The sequence below is a fragment of the Schistocerca americana genome, chromosome 3 (genome assembly GCF_021461395.2).
Source record: "Schistocerca americana isolate TAMUIC-IGC-003095 chromosome 3, iqSchAmer2.1, whole genome shotgun sequence".
NCBI classification, from domain to species: Eukaryota; Metazoa; Arthropoda; class Insecta; order Orthoptera; family Acrididae; genus Schistocerca; species Schistocerca americana.
In genome coordinates this window covers 400942568-400955129 of record NC_060121.1, presented here as the reverse complement: position 1 = coordinate 400955129, position 12562 = coordinate 400942568, and the positions used below count along the sequence as shown (strand labels likewise).

The window sequence follows — 12562 nt, the reverse complement described above, 5'->3', positions numbered from 1 at the left end:
AGCAATATTGTAGAGGATGTACAACAGAAGGGTTTTAAAAGATGCTACCTTCATCTTAAAGGGACCTAGACTCTCCTGTATCTGCTACGTTTTAAAGAACGTTTTCGTTGACAGCACGTGCCTCCTAAAGAGTTTTTATATTACTATTGATTCTCAGAAAATATTCGTTATTTTCTGGGATGATGTGTGTCGTGCACAGTACTAATTTAAATAAATTGCTAATAGTTCCGCATGCTGAAGCGAAAGAATTATTACTGACATAGACGTTAAGAAAGTTGCGCGAATAGTGCGCCATCACTATCTCTTACTTACGCGAGACTGATCGACATCTCATATTTCGCTACGCGAAAAAACTCCTGTGAGGACAGCTCATGTCTCATGTCAGAGATAGCGCGGCGCAGTTCTTCCCCGGCCGCGTGACCTCCGACCTGCGTCCAGCACATGTGGCCGCCGTGCATCCCCGCGCCTCCGGAGATGACGACAGCGCAGGCAGATAAATAGCTGCCTACCGCGACACTATGGGACAGCCGCCTCTCGTCCGCTCTGCAGCCGCAACAGACTCGCACGCTCACCACCGCCGCCATGAGGACACGCACGCTGCTGGTACTGCTGCTCGTGTTGGTGGCTACGGCCACACTCGTCGCCCCCGCGGCAGCCTGGAGGTGGCCCTGGGAGAAGCCAAAAATTACCGCAGAGATGATCAAGATGCAGCAGAGGTGTGGGTCCGGAACGGTGCTAGTCGGCAGCAGGTGTAGGAGGGTCTACATGGCATGAGGTACGTATCACCTTGGGAGTCTACTTATAACTCTAATTAGTGAGCTTACTTAAAGAGAACTGTCAATGTTTAAGATGAAGAACGACGCCAGTGCCCATCGAACTAATAACGTTTTTGGTTACTTTATAGTCAATTCTCTCAAAAATATTAGCAACTTTACTGCTGTAAAGGGGCAACGGCCTTGCCGCAGTGGATAAACCGGTTCCCGTGAGATCACCGAAGTTAAGCACCGTCGGGCGTGGTCGGCACTTGGATTGGTGACCATCCAGGCCACCATGTGCTGTTGGCATTTTTCGGGATGCAATCAGCCTCGTGATGCCAATTGAGGAGTTGCTCGACCGAACGGCTCCGGTCAAAGAAAACCACCATAACGACCGGGAGAGCCGTGTGCTGACCATGCGCCCCTCCTATCCGCATCCTCAACCGAGGATGACACGGCGGTCGGATGGTCACGATGGGCCATTTGTGGCCTGAAGACGGAGTGCTTTACTGTTGCAAACCACAGATGTCTCTAAAACTCTGAATGTTTATTATGCCCACCCGTTCGTTATCCCTGTAAATGATGGCGGCAACGACATAGTCATTAGTTTTAATCATCACACCGAGAAAGTAAATGTACGTTGCTATTTATTTTGTAGTTTGGAGGGAATTGTCAGTAGTTCTGGTACACATCGAAATTTCCCCGTCATATGTCCAAATTACGCCGCTAGGGTATCCGAAACAAAAATATGAAGCCCATAGTTGAAGCAGAACTGCCATGATCACGAGAGGGGGTTTCATCGTTCTTGCATAGCAGCGTGCCATCTACAGCCAAACGATATTAATGTGAATTTTATTGGCGAACTAACACGTCGCTACAGGTTCAAACTAATTTTGTTGCTACAAAATTACGTTCAAACATAAACTGTGAACTCGTCAACCAAATTCACATTAACATCGTTTACAACTAGCAAACGAACGGCAACATTTTTCCAGAGGCAACTGGTTTCGGCATTCCATTACGCCAATATCAGTCCCACTACAGTAACATTCTGGCTGATCTTGTATTGCCAGACAAAATTTCATTCAAAAGCGAACGAGTGTTCGCATCAGCATATTTAACAAGGCTGTTCACTGTAAACACTCTGAGTGCAGACTGTTTACGTGTGTACAGACATGTTACATACTCCATTGGTGATACTGGTTCGCCTTCATACCATATTAAAGAACTGGATTGTGGATTTCATAAATCAACGTATTTAAGTAACTACAGAAAAAGTCTTCAGTTTCTGTAGAGAATCACAGTTGCCAGGCAAGAGTCTACAGTTCAGGTAGCTGGGCAAAAGAATACGTCGTTCAGTGTGCGTTTGTAGCTGCAGGCAAGTGGTACTGTCAGTTATCTTGCTTCTCCATCCCCTTAAATCAATACGATTTGATCGCCAAAAGTGTCACAGAAATACCTCATTTTGAACTGCTTTTCTCCCTATGTAATTAATCGTGTGAATGTGTAAAGTCTCCTTAATAGCTATCAAAATAAGAGTAACCAGTAGCTATGGTTCTGGTGTTCGTTATTTCATCGTAGGCCGTATGTTCAGGGGCTGCCTTAAATGCTTATGGCGATGGTGATCCTCAATCCTATCAGGACTCCTGGAATTGGCAATGGCTCTATTTAACATCTTAGCAAATATGCTTCCAAGATTCAGACTTTTAAATTTCGGGATAATAAGTTTCAAAAAGCAGTGATTTGTAGTACAACACGAAACTAGGCCATCAGTCGTTGACACATTATACCCGTATTCAGTATGGAATGACTTATTCTACATTCCTATTTCGGGCATTCTCACTTTAATTTCCTTTGGTGTGCATAACAGCTTGATGACATAGACTGTTATTCGCCTGTCACGTCATCGATCTTGAAGAGAAGCACGCTCATAAAACTTAAAATTTCCAGTAGGAACAGAAGTTTTTGCAATCACTTATACGCGCAAGGACTACAATGTGTAACAACATAGTATGATAGGGCGAGGACCTAAAACAAACCCCTAAAGTGCATCCTGAACGAGTATAGTTCACCACGTGGTGACTTTTTTGCAAATACGTTTACAGCTGCCGAATTACGACCCCGTCTTTTTCTATGGACTTAATTTCTTGCTGCAAATCACTATTTCGCCATCAGGGGAGGAGAACACACAAACCACCCCTCCCCACTGTAGCAAATGTAGAAAAACCACTAGTTGAGTTACTGTTAGTATGTTTATTGTTGTCCCGTCAGTTCAAGAAGTTTCGGGAGGGATTCATAAACGGTATCTCTCCCCACTCAAGTACACAGCTGTGTAATAAGTCCATATTTGCGGTGTTATTCAACTCGGAGGTCACATTTGCTTGAATGTCCATTATGCAGTCAAAGCGTTGACCCTTGCTGTCGATTTCTGCACTTTTGGTTTTGTCATAGATTCGTGTTGAGAACAGCAAGTTTCGTCTAAGGCGATGATTTTTACCAGAAAATTTCTGTCAACTTCTTTCGTTTCAGTCAAGTTGTCGAAAGCGACCACTACTCATTGTTATTGTTCGGGAGTCAAAGTATGGTGTCAAACGTTGCACACACTTTACTATTCTTCAATACATTCTGGACAATGTCTTTAATTGTTGGTTTTGCTCCATTGCGATTTGTGACCCAACAACATTGAGACATTAGGCCTCACGTCCTCTACTTAACACTGTCTGCTACAACTGCCTGATCGAATGCACACCTGTTGTTTACTGTTGTTAAATCAAACTGTCTCCGCAGCTACTATGCTGATGTCGATTATACGCCGGGAACTTTTTGGATGGACACTGTATAAATTTCACCGACAACTGCTCACAATTTCCACTTTAAGCGTTCTACATCCACATCTGCACGGATACTCTAAAAATCACATTTAAGTGCCTGGCAGAGGGTTAACCGAAACACCTTCACAAGCCTCTATTATTCCAATCTCGTATATAGCGAGAAAAGAACCAACGTACGAGCTCTGATTTTCCTTATTTGGCCATAGTGATCGTTTCTCCCTATGTAGATCTGTGTCACGTTATGCATTGCCATGTTACACGCTACAGTTCGGAGAACTCTAGAGGCACATGGCTGCTAAATTTGTAGGCATGAAGAATAAAGATTTCGAATGTTTTTATATTTTAAAACCTTTAATTGTTTTCACATAATAAATTCTGAGGCATTACTTTTCAGAAAGCCATATTAACGCTTTTATGTGTATTGAGAATCATACTTTTCCTAATACCTTTCATTGCGGTACACCCGATTTTTCCTTGGTTTCTGTTGAATATTCGGCTCTCGGAATAACGTACTGTATTCTATTATTAAAAAATGCTTCCAACGAATCATGTATCGGTTTCTAATAGCGAACCCTCATATTAGTGAGTTATTAGCTTCACAAAATTTTTCGTTAATTAATTGAGTTAAATGTCTTACATTTTTTGGAGCAACCCTTAGTGCGAAGATTTCCGGGAAGTGCTATGTTCCGGACATTTTCCGATAATAAATGCTATTTGCTTGAACCAAAGCATTATCTTTATTGCCATTGATTTTGGTGCGCGGAAGATAATATTTTGAACCTATATTGTCAATATAATTTTAGCGGATCTGTACAGATAACAGTCATTCTTATACCACTAATGACTGAGGACTCTGATTTTGTAGTTAATTAGCAAACTTAGGAGGGGGTTATTGTCGCGGGAAATCGGAATACTTCCTCTGTCATATCTCTTGATAAACACATCCACTGGAACTTTAATTAATATTATGAACTCATACATAAGGAACAGCCGTATTATCTTAATGGACCGTTAACAAGAAAAGATTTGCACGTTGATAATACTAGATAATACATATTTCCAAGTTTCACAAAGACTTTTAGATTAATCACTAGTTACTATTATCACTAATTTGGTTGTATAACTAAAAAAATCAGTAACAGATTCCTCAAGGTCAAACACTTCTATGAGCAATCTCAAATTCTTTACAGGCGTTTTTTTCACAGATAACTGTGGGAGACTTAGTTGTGTCTACCGTCCTGCCGAAAATCATTTGGTTTAGTCACTATTTGTACATCACACACCGTGAGGTTGTGAAAGTCTCGTTAAGGTTATGCTGCAAACAAAAGATTACATTGAAAGAACTACTGGAGCGCTCTTTCTTCGAAATTTCTTATAATTGTGTCTTTTCCAGGTGGCTGGGGACATTCTTAATGTGGACGACAACATTTCAAAAGAATGGAAAAAGTGGAAGCTTTTATATGTAAATAAATTTTGTACAGTTATTTATAATGTAAGTAATACATGTAACACTTTTTTAAAAGAATTCTCTTCATTTATTTGTGGTTTTCGTTTTGCCAATTGTTTCACTGTTTTAAAGTTTTATTCCTTGAAACTTGCTTTCCTCCGACATATCCTTCCATTTCCCCAGTTTTTAGGAAATCATTACTAAATATGGGTAATAATAATAAACATTATATTAAATAAATTCATGTTTTACTGTCTGATGTTTTCTTTGTCATAAAGTGAATCTGTTTATTGACAGTTATCCATTGGCTACCTTCTCATGCCCTTCCTTCCAGTACCTAAGATGGTTAACGAAGTTAAATTTTTTGATGTCAAAATGAATATAAGCGGTGATTCTTACTCAGTTAGTTGTGCTGATTTCAAATCCTTTTACAAAACGTTTTCTTATCCATAGTTTGTGAGTAACCACATTAATAGTACCTCTGGTACTATGAATTCGAGTAAATGTAAAATCTTAGATAGCATTCATGTTACCTAACTAAAATGTATGAGAAATATTGGAATCCACTTTTTCTGCTGGTGTTTTAGGCATTTCAGCGATTTCCTAATGTAAACGCTCATCATGTTCGTTACTGACAATGCAGAGATTCTAAGGGAAGGAATCAAGATGGGAGTCCTACGTGCGTGTTTTCAATGACATTTTACAGCCCATGATCCTGTGTCTCTCAGTCAGCTCACTGAATAGTTGTCTGTAATGTTCAGACGCGTAGTTTGCTAGAATACTTATTGCAACTTTATTTAAACAGAACCATGGTGCCTATTTCTGCAAATATAACAGGCTTCCAAACAGCAGATCTTTCAGAAGTTCGGCAATTTAGGTGCCAACAAACATTCCCTCTTTTAGTTTCGTTTCATTGTTCTTTGGTAACTTGTATTTTAAGAAGAGAAACGTACATTGATTTCAGGGAAATGCTTAATCAAACACAGTTTGATTTGAAATGTAGCCAATAAGATTTAATTAACACTTAGAAGTGGTTGACGGTGATCATTGGTCTGTCCTGGAATGAGTAGCTCCCTCTTAGGGCAGCTTTCCATAATATAATGATATCGCTGCTGTTCCACATGGACAGGAAGTGGGAAAATTTTGTACAGCCATTCCGATCCAAGTAGAATAGCTATCACGCCATAATCTGCATATATCTGACATTAACCGTCATCATATCAGATACTGGAGAGCAATAGATGTATGTTCGTGCTACTTTCTTTCATACCAACTGCGAAAGCTATAGTAATGGGTAAAAACGTATTTACATTATACAGCAAGACATTTTTCAAACTGGTTTCCGATGAGTCAACAAACAAACGTTAATCTCCAGGTTAATGCCCAGCACTCAGTGTCTCTAACGAAGAGTCAACATTATTATAGAGAACTTGATCCTCGTGTACAAAAAAATAAATTTTCAAGTTACCCATGGCTTTTACCAAAAGAACCTACTTTGATGCTCGTCTGCAGATTGTGTCAGCCTCTCAGTCTCGAAGTAAGTAACTTTGTTTCATATTTAAGTAACCAGAGATCATTAGCAAGTCACTTAGAAACCTCCTTTTTTTTAGAACTTGAGGTTAATTTATGGTAACTCCTTCAAAAATCTGACTCACTGCGATGTTGCAATTAACGAACGTCATCAACACTTTTAAAATCTTATCATCAACACTTAAAATCTTCAGTCACATTTTTGTCATTTGGCGGAATTGGTATGAGAAGTCCTGACCGTGAAGCAGTTGTCAAATTGCTAATTCAAAAGACAGATATTTAATAGTATGTTTGTATTAACAAGTAATCCCACATATGATTATGAGAAAGAAGTAGTAGTTTGTTACGTGACCCTTAAGCTCCCTTCATATCACAGGAGCTGCAAAGACACATGACGGGATCCTTTAAACCAGTCAGTTAATAATGTTACACAGTTGGCACAATATATTCTAGGACACAAGAAGTCATTCCTGGTCCATTTTACTGTCAAAACAACACTCATAAGCTCTTTCAAATCGGGGAGTCAAACTTCATCTCTGCACAAACGTAAAAATATTGTTTTCATCGCTTAAAAATTTTCAAGATATGCCTCGCTTCTACAACACAATGCTTAAGAGAACACGCTTTTAGCTGACATTTGTACTTGTCGTTTCACAGCTGAATGACAGGATTAGCTTCCTTCATTAAAAAAATCTTCTACTCCTCTGGCAAGTAAACAGGACGCTTTCTGTCTGCGATAGTTCTTATTCCTTATTTGTTGTTAGAGCCAATCACAGCTTGGGCGGGAATTATTTCGACTGTTCTCCCAAGTAAGTAAGATTTTATTCTTTTAATCACTACACTTATAAACATAAAAACAGTGTTTTTTATTATTAAAAAAAGTTGGTGGATGATTATCTAATCATGACTTCATTTTTGGATCTGGCAGTGCAAATACCTAAGAATTAGCTGCAATTGTTTATTTAACATTTTCATTACTCACCAGTCTTATTTCTTTTCTCAGCAAAGTTTTTTATACTGAGGTTTTCGATTCACTGTAATTTATTTATTAATGTAAACACAAAAGAAAAATCAAGCTAGAACAAAGAAAAGAAACCATCCATGTTGCGTTCAGTGGAAGCGGGCCTGGAATTTCCAATGGTAGTTTATTGAAACCACGAAATACCCAAACCAGCAACGTGGCAAGTAATCTTCATCCCCACTGGCAGGAAGTCCTTTGGTCTCCAATGTGGGACAAATTATGGAAATTTGTCGAACATTTGAGATCTTTATGCCAAACGACATTAGTGTGGCAAATTTATGCGCTTCTTCCCATCGACAGCAAATCACATTACTTCAGTCTCCTTTACACATAGGAATAGACGTCTTTTCGTTTCTGTCGCATAGAAGAGAGATTCATAACTTAATTTCCACAAATAAGGACAATCTTGGTTTCCACGAAGCCATGAAAAACCCTGTGAATACTGGTGGGGATAACAGTTGGTGCTGAAACTCGAGGAATCTATTCTCGTACAACGAAAACGTCACTAAGTGCGCTTACGCTCATATTCGGGAAATCCATACCCTAATACTGCCGACAGAGGATGTATCTTAGCTTCCACTTACTTTAGACCATTTTTCGAAGATCCTATTGATGCTCACACATGCACTTTTGCCAATGGGAAACTCTCAGTTTTTTCATTTTTGGTTCTGGCAGTGCAAATACCTAAGAATTAGCTGCAATTATTTATTTAAGATTTGCATTACTCACCAGTCTTATTTCCTTTCTCTGCAAAGTTATCTATACTGACCTTTTGATTGAGCCCAGACGGAACAAAGGAATTAATCAGTTTCATCTCAGTACAGTGAGATATATCAAACAAACGCTGGTAACCTGAGCATCTTTATTAAGGTAACACAATTATTGCATTTCAACGCAACCGAAATCCAAACATTAGTAATACACCGATAAGGAGAAAATTCTAGAAATTATAAAAATTTTGGCAAATTCAGAATAGATTACTTATGAAAATTATTGTAAAAGCACAATTCATGCAAAATTGTTTAGAAGTGAGAAGAAGTAACAGTGTGAATGAATTACTTAAAAGTGCCCAAAATCACCTTAGGTCATTTATCATAAATTATTTTAAAAGTACCAGTAATGCAGAAAAGTTGACATGCACCAATAACAAAGAATTTTCAGAATTATTAAAATGTGCCAAAAAGCATCTTACACCACTTATCAGGAAGTACTTTAAAAAAACAGCAGTACGGCAAAATAGTTTATTACAACCTTTGGTTTATCAACAAAGAACGCCAAGGGCTCAGTCTGTAAACTTATTCAGTCAGATTTTGCATTCGGTATCAGAAGCAAGAAACTGTACCACTAGTTTCCATGGGTAGAATAGAATCTGGCTTTTGAGAAGGAGAGGCCGCCAATTGTGAAATTCAGATTCGATTCATACTGCGCATAATAAGAGCTCATGGCCAGAGGTGTAATGTGGCAAAGCACCAAGATGCACTTCTCAGACGTTGTCGAGAAAATCGACAGTTAAAAGAAACCGTTACGATGAAATACTCTCTACGACTAATAGTTTTCTACAGTGTCGTGGCGCAGCGGCAAGCGCACGGGTTCGTATTCCGAAGGTCGCCGGATCGAATCTCGCGCCATGCAACATTTTTTTTTATTATTAGCTTTTTGTAATTCAAATATATGTATATAATTCCCGGCAATCAGTTGCAACAATTACGCATATGATAAGTTGCTGAAAGTCGTTTGTCGTGGAAAAACTGGCGACTTCGAACATCATTATGTTTTCCGCAAACAAAGTTGTATTTCACGAATGTTATTAACTGTCTTCATAATGTTAACCACGTATAGTTAACGGAAGACGTAGAAACGGTATTCCGAAACGAATACGTATAGCGTAAGTCAAACGTTCGAATTAGAATAGAGACCCCACGAACACAAATTTGCTGTGGCAGGTATGAAACAGAAACTCCGTTACTCGCTCGTTACAGTTGAAGGACAGATGTTGAACGGGCCGAAACGAGCCGCCGCATAACAGTGTAGTTGCCTACTAACTTCGAAAGAAGGTAGATGCGTTCCCTAGCGCAACTTACAACATTGTCGAATATCAGTGCGGACGGGAGAGCTTTGGTACACCCTTTAAAAAAAAAAAACGGAAAAATGGAGGCGGTACAATTGGAGAGCGATCCGCTTTCACCAACATGCATAAGCAATTCATTAATAGTTTATATATATAAATATATTTGAATTACAAAAAACTAATAATTAAAAAAATTGCAATGCGCGAGATTCGATCCGGCGACCTTCGGATTACAAATCCGAGCGCTTACCGCTGCGCCACGACGCTGTAGAAAATTATTAATCGTAGAGAGTATTTCACCGCAACGGTTTCTTTTAACTGTCGATTTTCTCGACAACGGCTGAGAAGTGCATCTTGGTGCTTTGCCACATTACACCTCTGGCCATGAGCTCTTATTATGCGCAGTATGAATCGCATCTGAATTTCACAATTGGCGGCCTCCCCTCGTCAGATTATTAAGCACCCAAACAGTCTCATGTAAGATGCAGCCAAGATGGCGTGTGCGACAGTTAGGCTACTACAAGCACCGAAGGTGCACAGAAGTTGGAGGTCGCTCAAAATAACTTGGCCTGTGTACAGAAACACATTAACTTTATCAGCGCCGCGAAATCACCCCTCTGTTCAAAAGGGTTGGCCGCCTCAGATATCTGTCAGCTACTGAATTACGTGATTCGTGGGTTATAATCGAAATGTTCTCTTCCCGCTTCGGCTACACTCCAGACAAGGACACGTTCGCGCGACGACTGCACTGCAACTTCCTGAAACTGTTTTGAAAAAGCTGTACGGTAAAAAGAAAATTGTTTTGGACGCATTTCAGGGCCTCATTCGTCAGCCTCCACGTGGACACCCTATTATTTCACTAGGCAGATTTATTGTGATATTTACATATTAAGTCAGGTACTGCGTCAAATTTGAGTACTTTGCAATTAAAAATAGAGGTCACTCCGAGTTGCGATTGGTACATGCTAGACCACATATTTCTGGACGTGAAATGGAGCTAACAAATTGAATTTTTCTTTAAACTTGAAACAAGATCTGTATCTATCTCCTATCTCGAGAAAATGGATTGGATGTCGATCACTCACTTCCAACCGTGTGTGAACACTGTAGCGTCCAGATAAAATATTCTTAACGTGTCTCATATCTCATAAACAGTTCGAGATACCATTTTTGGCAAATCACAAAGTGCCAAGCAGAGAGTATTCTCCCATACAGGTAACGTGAAAAATTTCTTGTCTTCTGCGATACACCAGTGACAACAGAGTTTTTTATTGGATATTGGAGTTCTTCGAAGTTTTTTATTGCATATTGGAGTTCTTCGAAAAGCCATCGTCAGCTGGTGACATAAATATGTGTTTTTAACGACATAAATGAGGGAATCACACTTTTATTTTTACAGCAGGCGTAGGCTTATCGTAATGTATTGATGTCATTGATTTTACTTGTCCTCTATTGTCTAGTTGATAGTAGACAGTGACCGGGCACTGTTGAAATTACAACTTCATTAGGATACTGGTGAAGTAAAATAGTGTAAATACCGCCGTGTTTTGCGACACGAAGCTAAGGGCCACAAGACAAGGATAAAAGATTCAGAAGACGGGCGAAAATAAATCGCTAATACTGTTGCAATTTCAGCGTAGTCCTGTATCCACTGTGTTTTCAGTAACAAATGGTTGGCTTGTCGATTTATTTGTCGTAATGGCATAACCTGTGAAAACGATCACTTGCAGACTCGCTAACTGTAGCCTACTTGTTCCACGTGATCGGCGTTCTTGTAACGGCTGCCGCAGAGAAACTACGACTCGCCTACTGCGCTGTTTCGTCCTCACCTACGATTTTTATTAATTTTTTAATTTTTTCAATTTTACACGTCCATTTCCGTAGAACCAAATTGAGGAGCATGTCTCCTTGGTCACGGAACGTGTCAGTTTATGAAATAACAAATTGAAAGTAATAACAGATAAAATAAAATGGTTATGAATCGATAAAAAAGACAAGCCATAAGTTTATGTAAACGTACTCAACAATATAACACAGTATTCGGCTTATGGAACTCCTCGACAGAATAGAATGAGGAGACCCTTCAGTTTCGATTTCAAAGCATGTAGCTAACTGCTAATATTTTTTTGAAATCTTGTGTTAGCTTATTGAAAGTGGACGCAGCAGTATACTGCACACCTCTCTTCACAAGTGTCCAGGAAGTGCGAACCAACTGCAGGTTGAATTTCTGCCTGGTACTAACTGAAGAAAGCGCCTAATTCTTTGGAATAAGCTGATACTGCTAACGAGAAACGACAGTAAATAATATATATATATTGAGAAGTCAATATCAGAATACCTAGACTATGGAGCATCTTACACCACTTGTTTCCCGAACCGCACGTTTCTGAGCCCTAAAATACCCTTTGAGATTGGGAATAGTTACCACAAAATATAATACCATTCGTCATAGGCGAATGAAAATAAGCAGACTGCTTTTATTGTCGAACTATCAATTACTTTAGATACAGATCGAATAGTAAAAATGGCAGCATTAAGTCTTTGAACAGGATATTGAACGAGGGCTTTTCACGACGGTTTGCTATCTATCTGAACACCTAGAAATTTGAACTGCTAAGTTTGACTAATCATATGCCCATTCTGTGAAATTAAAACATCGGGTTTTGTCGAATTGTGTGTCAGAAACTGCAAAAACTGCGTCTTACTGTGATTTAGCTTTAGTTTATTTTCAACAGGCAATGAACTTATGTCATAAACTGCACCATTTGAAACAGTGTCAACGTTGCACTCAACATCCTTTACTACCAAGCTAGTGTCATCTGCAGACAGAGATATTTTGTAATCACATCTAATACTGGAGGGAATGTCATTTACATAAATAAGGAACAAGAGTGGCCCCAGCACTGATCA

At 39.3% G+C, this 12562-nt stretch overlaps 1 long non-coding RNA gene across 1 annotated transcript; it reads left to right on the top strand.

Moving 5' to 3' along the window:
* Positions 1 to 501: 501 nt before the first annotated feature.
* LOC124606374 lies at positions 502 to 5111 on the top strand. Its single transcript, XR_006978700.1, has 2 exons — positions 502 to 775; positions 4980 to 5111. It is a non-coding gene; the product is annotated as an uncharacterized LOC124606374 (long non-coding RNA).
* Positions 5112 to 12562: the final 7451 nt, after the last annotated feature.